Source organism: Molossus molossus, unplaced genomic scaffold (assembly GCF_014108415.1).
Source record: "Molossus molossus isolate mMolMol1 unplaced genomic scaffold, mMolMol1.p scaffold_m16_p_4, whole genome shotgun sequence".
NCBI classification, from domain to species: Eukaryota; Metazoa; Chordata; class Mammalia; order Chiroptera; family Molossidae; genus Molossus; species Molossus molossus.
This window is the reverse complement of record NW_023425377.1, coordinates 45,609,992-45,622,755: the sequence shown is the minus strand read 5'-3', so window position 1 is coordinate 45,622,755 and position 12,764 is coordinate 45,609,992. Positions and strand designations below refer to the sequence as shown.

General features: G+C 39.9%; 1 protein-coding gene and 1 non-coding gene across 2 annotated transcripts in view; one reads left to right on the top strand and one right to left on the bottom strand.

Moving 5' to 3' along the window:
• The window catches only part of ADAMTS19 (ADAM metallopeptidase with thrombospondin type 1 motif 19), a 316,590-nt gene that overhangs the window by 14,235 nt on the left and 289,591 nt on the right, over positions 1 to 12,764 (top strand). The gene's annotated exons all lie outside the window — the stretch shown is intronic.
• LOC118616734 lies at positions 6,062 to 6,254 on the bottom strand. The gene has a single exon (XR_004956701.1). It is a non-coding gene; the product is annotated as a U2 spliceosomal RNA (small nuclear RNA).

Sequence of the window (12,764 nt, the reverse complement as noted above, 5' to 3'; positions counted from 1 at the left end):
TCCCAGTACAATGTTAAATGAGAGTGGCGAAAGTGGACATCCCTGTCTTGTTCCTGTTCTTAATGAAAATGTTTTTAGTTTCTGTCCATTGAGTATTATGTTGGCTGTAGGTCTTTCATATGTGGCCTTTATTATGTCTAGATAGGATCCTTCTATTCCTACATTGCTGAACGTTTTTATCAGAAATGGATGCTGGATTTTGTCGAATGCTTTTTCAGCATCTATGGATATGATCATGTGGTTTTTATTCTTCATTTTGTTTATGTGGTGTATCACGTTTATTGATTTGCGAATATTGTACCAGCCTTGCATCCCTGGAATGAATCCCACTTGGTCATGGTGAATAATTTTTTTGATGTATTTCTGGATCCTATTTGCTAATATTTTGTTCAGGATTTTGGCGTCTATGTTCATCAGGGATATTGGCCTGTAGTTTTCTTTCTTTGTAGTGTCTTTTTCTGGTTTTGGAATTAGAATTATGCTGGCCTCATAGAACGTGTTTGGAAGTCTTCCTTCTTGAATTTTTTGAAATAGTTTGAGGAGAATGGGTGTTACTTCTTTTTTGAATGTTCGGTAAAACTCCCCCGTGAAGGCATCTGGGCCTGGGCTTTTGTTTGCTGGGAGAGTCTTGATTACCTCTTCAATTTCCTTAGTTGTTATTGTTCTGTTCAAGTTTTCTATCTCTTCCCGGTACAGTTTTTGGATATTATATGTTTCTAGAAATTTGTCCATTTCGCTTAGATTGTCGAATTTGTTGCCATATAGTTGTTCATAGTAGTAGTTAACGATCTTTTGTATTTCTGTGGTGTCGGTTGTTACTTCTCTTTCATTTCTGATTTTGTGTATTTGGGTTCTCTCTCTTTGTTTCTTAGTGAATGTAGCTAAGGGTCCATCAATCTTGTTTATCTTTTTGAAAAACCAGCTCTTTGTTTCATTGATCCTTTGAATTGTTTTTTGGTCTCTATGTCATTTATTTCTGCTCTGATCTTTACTATTTCCTTCCTTCTACTTGCTCTGGGGTTTTCTTTTTGTTTGCTTTCTAATTCTTTAAGTTGTGAGGTTAGACAGTCAATTAGAAATGTTTCTTGTTTTTTGAGGTAGGCCTGTAGTGCTATGAACTTCCCTGTCAGAACTACTTTCGCTGCATCCCATAGATTTTGTGTTGTTGTGTGTTCATTTTAATTGGTTTCCAGGAATTTTTTAATTTCTTTCTTGATCTCTTCGGTGACCCATTCATTGTTTAATAACATGCTATTTAGCCTCCATGTGTTGAAATGTCTTTGCATGTTCTTGTTGCAATTGATTTCTAGTTTCATGCCATTGTGATCTGAGAAGATGCTTGATATGATTTCAATCTTCTTGAACTTGTAGAGATTTAGTTTGTGTCCTATCATGTGGTCTATCAGAATGTCCCATGTGCACTTGAGAAGAATGTGAATTTTGTAGTTTTGGGGTGTAATTCTCTGTAGATATCTATTAAATCCATTTGGTCTAGTGCTTCATTTAGAGTCTCTGTTTCCTTGCTAATTTTTTGCCTAGAGGATCTATCCAGTGCTGTCAATGGGGTGTTGAAGTCTCCTGCTATGATAGTATTATTGCCGATTTCTCCTTGGAAGTCCTCCAGAAGATTTTTAATATATTTTGGTGCTCCTAAATTGTGTGCATATATGTTTATCAAGGTTATATCTTCCTGTTGGATAGATCCTTTCAATATTATGTAGTGGCCTTCTTTGTCTCTAGTATGGTCTTCATTTTGAAATCTATTTTATCAGATATGAGAATTGCTACCCCAGCTTTTTTTTGCTTTCTATTTGCTTGGAAAATTTTTTCCATCCCTTCACTTTTAACCTATGTGAGTCTTGTTGTGAGGTGGGTCTCTGGGAAACAACATATAGATGAGTCATGCTTTCTTATCCAATCAGCTACTCTGTGTCTTTTTTTTATTTTATTTTTTATTTTTTATCCTCACCCGAGGACATTTTTTCCATTTTTTGTTCAGGTAGAGTGGGAGGGGGAGAGAGGAACAGAGAGAGAGAGAGAAACATCGATGTGAAAGGAACACATCGAGTGGCTGCCACCCGTACAACTGACCAGGGCCGGGGACAAACTGCAACCGAGGTACGCGCCCTTAGCGGGAACCGAACCCGGGTCTCTCAGGACCGCTGGCCAACGCTCTAACGGCTGAGCCAAACCGGCCAGGGCTCCTCTGTGTCTTGTTATGGGAGCATTCAATCCATTTATGTTTAAGGGGATTATTGATATGTACTTATTTATTGCCATTTTTGTTTAGTGTGGTTCTATTTTTCTTCCCATTTCTACTGCTAATTACAGCAGTCCTTTTAACATTTCTTGCAGTGCTGGTTTGGTGCTCATGTATTCCCTTAGCCTTTTTTTGTCTGGGAAGCTCTTTATTTGATCTTCTATTTTGAATGATAGCCTTGCTGGGTAGAGTAGTCTTGGATTCAGATTCTTGTTTTTCATGACTTTGATTACTTCATGCCATTCCCTTCTGGCCTGTAGTGTTTTTTGTGAGAAATCAGCTGAGAGCCTTATGGGGTTTCCTTTGTAGGTAACCTGTTGCTTATCTCTTGCTGCTTTTAGGATTCTCTCTTTGTCTTTAATTTGTGGCATTTTAATTACTATGTGTCTTGGTGTGGGCCTGTTTGGGTTCTTCCTACTTGGGATTCTCTGTGCTTCTTGAACTTGAATGCCTTCTTCTTTCACCAAATTAGGGACGTTTTCTGTCACTATTTTTTTTAATATATTCTCTATCCCTTGCTCATTTTCTTCTTCTTCGGGGACTCCTATGATGCGAATATTATGTTTCCAGTTGTCCCATAGTTCTCTTAAGCTGTCTTCCTGTTTTTTAATAGTTTTTTCCTTTTGTTTTTCTGATTGGTTGATTTTTTCTACCCTGTCTTCTAATTCACTGATCCGGTCCTCAGCTTCCTCTACTCTGCTTTTTAAACCTTCCAATGTGTTTTTCATTTCTGATATGTCATATTTTATCTCTTCTTGATGGTTTTTAATTTCCGATTGGCTTATTTTCAGTGTCTCTATGTCCTTACTCATGCTGTTCAGCTTCCTCAAGATCATGGCTCTGAATTCTAGCTCTGTTATCATGCCTAATTGCTCCACACTGATCTCATCTTCAGTGGAGGTCTCTTGCTCTTTCATTTGGCTTCTGTTTCTGTGTTTCAACATTTTGGCTATCACTGTGGGCTTTGGAGCCTGTCAAGTTTTCCCTGTGGGTATTGGTGTTCTGCTGTTTGTGGCTCCCTCTCCTGCGTTTAGATGAGCGAGGGAGGACCCACGTTAAACACCACTGTCAAGTCTTACTTTCCTGGTTAAAGTTGCCAGCCCAGGAAATGTACTGTTATCCTCTAGCTTTTTGCCTGGAGGCTTGCAGTCAAGGTTACTTGATGAGTTTTGGGTTGTCAGTTGATTGATAAGCTCCCTCAGGTGCTCAGCACAAGGGGATTTCCCGAGGTGGGGCAGATGCTGGTTGTTAATGAGCTTCAATTAGCACCTCAATGGCCCACAGGGTGGAGTTGGATTTCCGATTGAGGGGCTGCTGCCTCTCCCTAGAGCCCTGGGAAGGAGCAGTGTGGTCACCGTCCTGCGTGGCTGCACTCAGGAAAAGCTCTGAGTGCCCTCCAAATCCCAAGTGTCCCCACACAGTTCCAGTCCAGTCTGCCCTCCCTATGCTGGAGCCCAATAGTGAGTGGCTGTGGCTGTTTTAGCCTCTGTCCCGGCTCTGCGCTGTGGGGCCGCCTGGGAGTTTAACCCGCGGGCGCTGCTCCCAGCTAAGGCCGCTTCCGAGCTGCCGACTGTGGGCTCCCAGCCCCGTTTCGCGCCTTCGCAAGCCTTCTGGGATGGAGTCAGTGTCCCTCGTTGTATTGTCCTCGCAAGCTGCTTTTCTTTTGCTTTTTCCCTTCAATTTGTCTGTGTTATAGTTGTACCAGTGATACCTCGGTTCTCGAACATAATTCGTTCCAGGAGGACGGTCGAGAACCAAATTGTTCGAGAACCGAAGCAATGAAACCCCAATAGGAAATAATGGAAACTGGATTAATTCGTTCCAAGCCCCAGAAAATGCCTATTTACTGGCCTAATTTGTATATAATATGTAGAAAAACATAAGTCTCAACAAGAAATAAAAGTGTACAGTATGTCTAAGGGTTAAATTCAGTGTAAAGCGTGACTCTCTCCACAAAGCGTGACTCTCTCTCTGCACTCACACTGATGACGCAAGCAAGGCGCGCTGGGCCGAATGAACGCCATTCGGCTCAACTCGGCTCATCTCGGAAGTTCGAGTTCCAAATATTTGTTCGGATTCCAAGACAAAAGTTTCTCGAATCTCCTGGTCGAATACCGATTTGGTCGAAAGTCAAGGCGTTCGAGAACCAAGGTATCACTGTAATTCCAGTTTGGTTCTGGGAGAGGGTCTGTGTAGCTTCCGTTCACTCTGCCGCCATTTTTCCTCCGGCTCTTATAATTTTTTTGAGTACAGGTCTTATCTCCTTGGTTAAATTTATTACAAGGTATTTCTTTAATATTATTGTGAAAGGGATTGTTTCCTAAATTTCTCTTTCTGATAGTTTGCTATTGGTGTATAAAAATGCAATTGAATAATGAACATAACAGTCTGAGGAATGGGTAGTCCCAGAGTCGTGGAAGTGGGATACAGACTGACAATCCCCAGAAGAGGGGGTGGTGGGGCAGAGATAAACCACAGAACTTATATGCATGTATGCATGAACAGTGGACATGGACAACAAAGCTGGGGACAGGGCAGGGAGGGAGGGGAGGGGGGAATCAGTGGAGGAAAAAGGAGAAACATCTGTAACAAAAATTAATTAATTAATTAATAAAAAAATAAAATAGAAAAGTAGAGTGCACTAAATTTAGGATTTTCTAAATTGAGCTAAAATCAAATAGAGATTTTATTTTAAAAAAATGCAATTGATTTCTGAGTATTAATTTTGTATCCTGCTACTTTACTAAATTCATTTATTAGTTCTGGTAGTGTTTTGGTGAAATCTTTAGGGTTTTCTATATACAGTATCATGCCATCTGCAAATAATGACAGTTTTATTTCTTCCTTTCCAATTTGGAGGCCTTTGATTTCTTTTTCTTGTCTGATTGCTGTGGCTATGACTCCATAGTATGTTGAGTAAGAGTGGTGAAAGTGGGTATCCCTGTCTTGTTCATATGTCAAGGAAAACACTTTTAGCTTTTCTCCTTTGAGTATGATGTTAGCTGTGAGTTTGCCATATATAGCCTTTATTATATTGAGGTATATTTCTTCTACTTCCACTTGGCTGAGAGATATTTTTTATTTTTATCATAAATGGGTGCTGAATTTTGTCATATGCTTTTTCTGAAACTATTGATATGATTATATGATTTTTATCCTTCATTTTATTTATGTGGTGTATCACATTAATTGATTTGCGGGTATTGAATTAACCTTGTATCACAGAAATAAATTCCACTTGAACATGTTGTATAATTTTTTTATTTATTTATTTTTAGAGAGAGAGGAAGGGAGAGGGAGAGAGATAAAAACATCAGTGAGAGAGAACATCGATTGGCCACCTCCTGCACGCCCCCTCACTGGGGATTTGTCCCACAACCTGGGCATGTGCCCTGACTGGGAATTGAACTGGCAACCTCTTGGTGCATGGGTTGATGCTCAACCACTGAGTCACCATGTTGTATAATTTTTTAAAAATATGTTTTATTGATTTTTTTTTTATTTTTTGGAGAGAGAAAAAGGGAGAGAGAGATAGAAACATCACTGTGGGAGAAAAACATCAATTGGTTGCCTCCTGCATGCCCCCTATTGGTGATCAATCCCACAATTTGGGCATGTGCCCTGACCTGGAATCAAACTGGGACCTCTCATTCCATGGGACGATGCTCAATCCACTGAACCACATCAACCAGGCTATAATCTTTTAATGTATTGCTGAAATCAGTTTGCTGACATTTCGTTGACAATTCTTGCATTTGTGTTCATCAGGGACATTGGCCATTAACTTGCTTTTTTGTCCCCGGAGAGATGACTGGTCCTCAGAGGTACTGCAATACTGGGCTGATGTACGGTGTGGATGGAGCAAGCTTCTATTCCATCTCCCTGCTCCAAAAATGTATTTAATATGGTGTCCTCAGATAGAGAATGTATCAGATGTTAAAGTGATAAGAACAAATACCTATACTTGATTTTAGCCAAAAGGCTGGGAAGCAAAGACCTGTAATTTTCCTTTTTGTAATGTCTTTCTCAGGTTTTGGAATCAGGATAATGCTGGCATCATAAAATGAACTCAGGAGTCTTCCTTCCTCTTTAATTTTTTGGAATAGTTTGAGAATAGGCGTTACTTCTTAGAATGTTTGATAACATTCTCATGTGAAGCCATTTGGTCCAGGTCTTTTTTTGTTGGGAATTTTTTTATTACTGATTTGATTTTGTTGGTTGTAATCATTCTGTTCAGATTTTCTGTTTCTTTTTGATTCAATTTTGGGAGAGTGTACTTTTCTAAAGATTTATTTATTTCTTCCAGATTGTCCAATTTGTTGGCATATATGTTTGTAATATATATATTTTTAATGAATATATTTTTTTTGTATTTCTGTGGTCAGTTGTCACTTCTCTTTTATTTCTAATTTTATTTATTTGGATCCTGTCTTTTTTTCTAGATGAGTCTGGTTGAAGTTAATCATATTAATCTCTTCAAAGAACCTGCTCTTATTTCATTGATCTTTTGCACCGATTTTTGGAAATCTCTATTTTGTTTGATCTTCTCAGATCTTCATTATTTTCTTCCTTCTACTCACTTAGGGCTTTGTTTACTATTATTTTTCTAGTTTTTTGAGTGTACAGATTGATTGTTTATTTGAGATATATATTTTTTGTTTGTTTCTTGAGGTAGGCCTGTATTACTATGAATTTTTCTTTTAGGGTTGCTTTCACTGCATCCCATAGATTCGGGGTTTTTGTGTTTTCATTTTTATTTCTCTCAAGGTCCTTTTTATTGTTTACTCTGACTTAATTGTTAACCCATTCATTGTTTAGGAACATGTTATTTAGCCTTCATGTGTTTGTGTATTTTTCAGTTTTCTTGTAATTGCTTTCTAGTTTCAAACCAATGCTTGATATGATTGAATCTTCTTAACTTTATTGAGACTTGTTTTATGGCCAAACATGTGGTCTGTCCTGCAAAATGTTCCATGTGCACTTGAAAAGAATGTATATTCTACTGGTTTGGGATGAAATGTTCTAAAAATATCAATTAAATCTATTTTGTCTTCTGTGTCATTTAAAGTCTCTGTTTCCTCCCTGGCCGGTTTGGCTCAGCGGTTAGAGCGTCCGCCTGCGGTCCGGAGAGGCCCGGGTTCGGTTCCCGCTGGGGGCATGTACCTCGGTTGCAGTTTGTCCCCGGCCCTGGTTGGTCGTGCGGGTGGCAGCCACTCGATGTGTCCCTTTCACATCGATGTTTCCCTCTCTCTCTCTCTCTCTCTCTCCCTCCCACTCTATACAAAAAATGGAAAAATGTCCTCGGATGAGGATTAAAAAAAATAAATAAGTAAAGTCTCTGTTTCCTTGTTGATTTTCTGTCTGGAAGATCTATCCAGTGATGTCTGTGGAGTATTAAAGTCCCCTACCTTGACTATAGTACTGTCGATCTCTCCCTTTATAGTCATCAATACTTGCTTTATAAATTTAGGTGCTCCTATATTGGTGCAGAAATGTTTGTAAAGGTTATATACACATTTTTAAAAAGATTTTTAGAAATTGATTTTAGAGATAGGAAGGAGAGGGGAGAGTGAGAAAATGTGAGAGAGAGATACACCAATGTTCGAGAGAAACAGCAATTGGTTGCCTCCTGTACACACCCCAAACAGGGATCAAAACTGCAACCTAGGTATGTGCCCTGACAGGGAATCAAACCAGCATCCTTTTGGTGCATGAGATGATGCTCCAGGCAACTGAGCTATACCAGCCAGGACAGAAGGGTTATATGTTCTTCTTGGATTGATGCCTTAACCATTATGTAATGTTCTTCTTTATCTCTTATTATGGCCTTTGTTTTAAAGTATATTTTGTCTGAAATAAATATTTCTAACCCAGTTTTTAAAATTTTGTTTACATTTCCATAAAATATCTTTTTCCATTCCTTTACTTTCAGTCTATGTGTGTCTTTTTATCTGAAATGGGTCTCTTGTAGACAGTAAATGTACAGGTCTTGCTTTTAAAAAAAATTCATTCAGTTACACTATTTGTTTTGATTCAAGCATTGAGTTCATTTACACTTAACGTTATTACTGATAGGTACATAAATATTGCCATGTTATTATTTATATTTATGTTTCTTTTTCTTCTTCTTACAGAAGTCCTTTAACATTTTGTATAATATTTATTTGGTGGTGATGAACTCCTTTAGCTTTTTCTTGTGTGGGAAGCTATATCTCGCCTTCAATTTTAAGTGATAGTCTTGCTGAGTAGAATAGTGTTAGTCGTAAGTCCTTGCTTTTCATCACTTGAATATTTCATGCCAATCTGGCCTGAAATGTTTCTCTTGGGAAATCAGCTGACAGTCTTATGGGAGCTCTTTTGTAGGTAACTAACTGTCTTTTAAGATTCTCTCTTTATCTTTAACCTTTGCCATTTTAATTATGATGTGTCTTGCTGTGGGCTTCTATAGGTTCATCTTGTTTGGGACTCTCTGTGCTTTTTGGACTTGTGTTTCTTTTCCCTTCACCAGGTAAGGGAATATTTTAGTGATTATTTCTTCAAACAGGTTTTCAATTCCTTGCTCTCTATTTTTCTACTGTTACCCCACTAAGCAGATGTTATGCTTCATGTTGTCCCAAAGGTCTCTTAAACTATCCTCATTTTTTAAATTCTTTTTTCTCTTTGCTGCTGATTTTTTGCTGCCTTGTCTTCCAAATTGCTCATTCAGTCTTCTGACTCATCTAATGTGCTGTTGACTAGTGTATTCTTCATTTCAGTTGTTGTATTCTTCATTTCTGGCTGGTTCTTTTTTATGTCCCTTTTTATGCTTGTTACCTCTTTTGTGAAGTTCTTAGTTCCTTGAGCAGCCTTATAATTGTTGTATTGAACTGTGTACCTGGTAGATTGCTTGCCTCCATTTCATTCACCTCTTATTCTAGAGATTTCTCCTGTCCTTTCATTAGGGGCATGTTTCTTTGTCTCTCCATTTTGCCTGCTTCTCTGTGTTTGTTTCTGTGTATTAGGTAAATCTGCTATGTCTCCCAGTCTTGGTAGGGTGGCCTTATGTAGAATGTGTCCTTTGGGACCACCTGATTTGAGTGCTCTAGGTGTGTTCTCTGTGTAGGTTGTGTGTGATCTTCTGTTGTCATTGAGCCTTGATTGCTGTTGGCATGTCTCTGGCTGGATGTGAGGATTGGACATGATCACAGTGTATGACCTGCTGTGTAGTAGCTGACATCATTAAGTGGAATTTGCCCCAGAAGAGTATGGTGTCTGCTGCAACAACCCTCCTTTTGGCATGGTGTTGGGGAGCTATTGGGTGGTGTTCTGTTGTGGTCTGAATCCAGCTCCCATGTATGTTGGTACTGAAGCTTCTTATAAAGGACTCCAATGCAGGTCAATGTTAGATGTGGCCTGTGACCAGCCCTGGGCTACCAGTCAGGAACTGCAAAGGGATTCACATTGGTAGCTTCCTGTATTGGGCCTGGGTGTGCATTGGAGGAGCTGTGCTATGAACCAAGTCTGGGTTAATTTAAAATAAAGGCCCAAGTATCTCGAGACCCACCACTGCCTGCCCATTGCCCATTAGGTTCAGCCATTGAAAGACCCTTTTGTGGTATGTGAGTTGTGTGAGGCAGGTTCTCAGGGAGTCACAAGGCATGTGTTAGTAGTGTCCACCAGGTTAATACAGATTCAAACTTGCCACCAGTGTTGGGTCTGGGGCTACTCAGAAAAAGTCTCAGGGTACACCAGAGTCAGCCACTACCCGCCTCGGTCCTAAGTATTTTTGCAGTGGGGTCTCAGGGAATTACCAGGCTATAATAAATTAAGATTTGGCTGGTGTGGAAGGACATCTTAAAATAGGGAAGGTGTCAACTGTTGGCTATGCAGAAAGACAGCCCTTATCCTGAAGTCACATAATTCAGTTTCTCCCTGTATGTCTCTGGCACCCCCCAACCCCCTGGTTGACCAGAATTCCTTTAGAGTTTTTAAAGAAAGATGGATGTGGGCCCAGACTGGCTGCCACTGACAGAGCCTTCAGCCTTGCAGAAGTTGAGGAGTGCAGGGCCACAGAGATTCATCAGGGTGGATCTAGTGGAGCTCACCAGGCTAATACCCTGTGAGATAGTTTTAACCCAGGAAAGATAGCACCTGTGTGCTGTGCAACAGAAAGACTCAACAGAGGGGCATTAGATTCTGTCCCTCTAGTCCTCGCCCCAAAGCCACAGAACACAGTCTGTCCCTGTGTGATTTTGGTAACCGCAGAGCTGCCATCCCTCTGCTGGTGTCCAGGGTGAGTGCCTGTGAGTGTCTACATTGTCCCTTTAAGAGGGTGCCTGAATTTCCAGCAACCTTTAGTCTTACCCAGGTGGGGATGGAATCCCCACTGAATTTTACCACCAGATGTTTTGTAGGCTCCTCTTCCTGGTTCTTGTGCCCTGTGCTCGAGAGCCTCATGTGGGGCTCAGGGGAGACCTCTGCAGGTGAAATATCTCTCTAGATTCTCAATTGCTGCATGTGGGTACATGGCCAGCCCCTTTTATGTCTCTGACCCTACTGCTAGTCTTTCTGTGGCTTTTTTTTTATATCCTTAGTTTTAGGACTTCTGCTCAGCTACTCTGTTTTAAATTGATTTTTAGAGCAAGAGGAAGGGGGTGGAAGGAGAGAGAGTGAGAGAAACAACAATTTGTTGTTCCATTTATTTATGTATTCATTGGCTGATTCTTGTATGTGCCCTAACTTGATCAAACCTACAACCTTGGCATATTGGAAAGTGCTCTAACCAACTGAGATGTCTGGCCAGGGTCTCAGCTACTATTTAGATGGTTCTCTGGGTTGACTGTTCTATAATTTAGCTGTAATTTTGATGTGGTCATGGAAGAAGGTGAGTGCAGCTTCTACTTATTTAGCTATCTTGAACTCCTATCCCTCAGAAAATTAAGGGAGTCTTAAAATATTTTTTATGCAACACTAAAACAGAGCACATTTTTATTGTGCTCACACATATTTGAATGCTTTTGTTTAATTGCAATTACATTTTTTTTCCAGATGGTCTTATGGCTTTGTGTTTTGAAAATAGAGAATAATGAGAGGCATTCCAGGTTCCTGATACATGGGAAGTGTATTAAGTTAGGGACATAATCTGACATATTTTGAGGCCGAGTGGTCTGTCTTGGATTATGATTTGGGGGGGGGGGGGTTTCTGAAAGGAAATTTTAAGATTCCCCTAGCCAAGTGAGGAGCATAATTTAATGCAGAGTGCATTTAGGGTGCAGCCATGGTGAGCACATCATCTTGTCTCCATCTCATCTTTATTCTAATGCCAAGCCCTAGACTGAGAGAAGTGAGAAAATGGGAACTCAGCCATTTCAATGCTCCCAGATATTTGAACAAAATTATTGCATAGTGGTGTTGGGAGGCCCTTGGGGACCAGATAGCCTAGGCCTTGCCTTTTCCATCGAGAGACTTGATTTCATTTCATAATTAATGTGCATATATCTGCAATAAATTATTAACTATTTAGGCTTTAACTCATAATTAGAGAATGGAACTGATCAGCCCAGGCCAATTTTGGCATTATTAAACGGCTTCTGTTTGCCTGTTGCTCTCCATTAAAAAAATAAGATCTAAACATTTTTTTTTCTTCACAAGCACGTAAAGATGTTTTGTCCCAGATGTTTTTTTTGAGCCCTCTTACCTCTGCTTGGCTTCACCTACACTATATGACCACCTTCTACAGAGAGCCCATGTCATCAGCTATGTATTCTCATGCTTTTTGATGCCCTTAAAGTATGGTGTGTAGACTCCTTATCAAAGTCATGGCAGTGGGGGTAAGGTAGAGGAAGTTGGAGATTCTCAGTTTAAATAGGAATCTCAGGTTGTGCCTCAAACCTAAAAAATGTACTTAAAAGAATCCAGGGTAATTCTTGTGCAAGTTAAAGTTTGAGGGCAGCCACTCTAGTGGCTTGAAAAACTCCAGAGCTCATGATTTTCAATGTCTAGATTTGCATCCACCATACTTTATACCCTAGGCATTTTGAATGAATTTTTTTTTATCCCCATCTGAGGACGTTTTTCTGTTGTTTTTTTTTTTTGTTCAGATAGAGTGGGAGGGAGAGAGAGGAGGAGAGAGAGAAACATCGACATGAAAGGGACACATTGAGTGGCTGCCTCCCACAAGACCCAACCAGGGCCGGGGACAAACTGCAACCGAGGTACATGCCCTTAGCGGGAACCGAACCAGGGTCTCTCTGGACCACAGGCTGACGCTCTAACCACTGTGCCAAACCGGCCAGGGCTCGCCTTCTATTTTGAATGATAGCCTTGCTGAATAAAGTAGTCTTGGATTCAGATCCTTGTTTTTCTACTCTTTAGGTGAAAAAGTATACAAAAGTTGAAATTTGCTTCCCATTCTATAAATTGGAAGTATATAGAGCAGATTCTTTCAAATTGTCATCAGTAGTTTTGTGGGTATTGTAGCAGGAGAATTAAAGTATTATATTATCAGATGTTTCACAATAGTTAC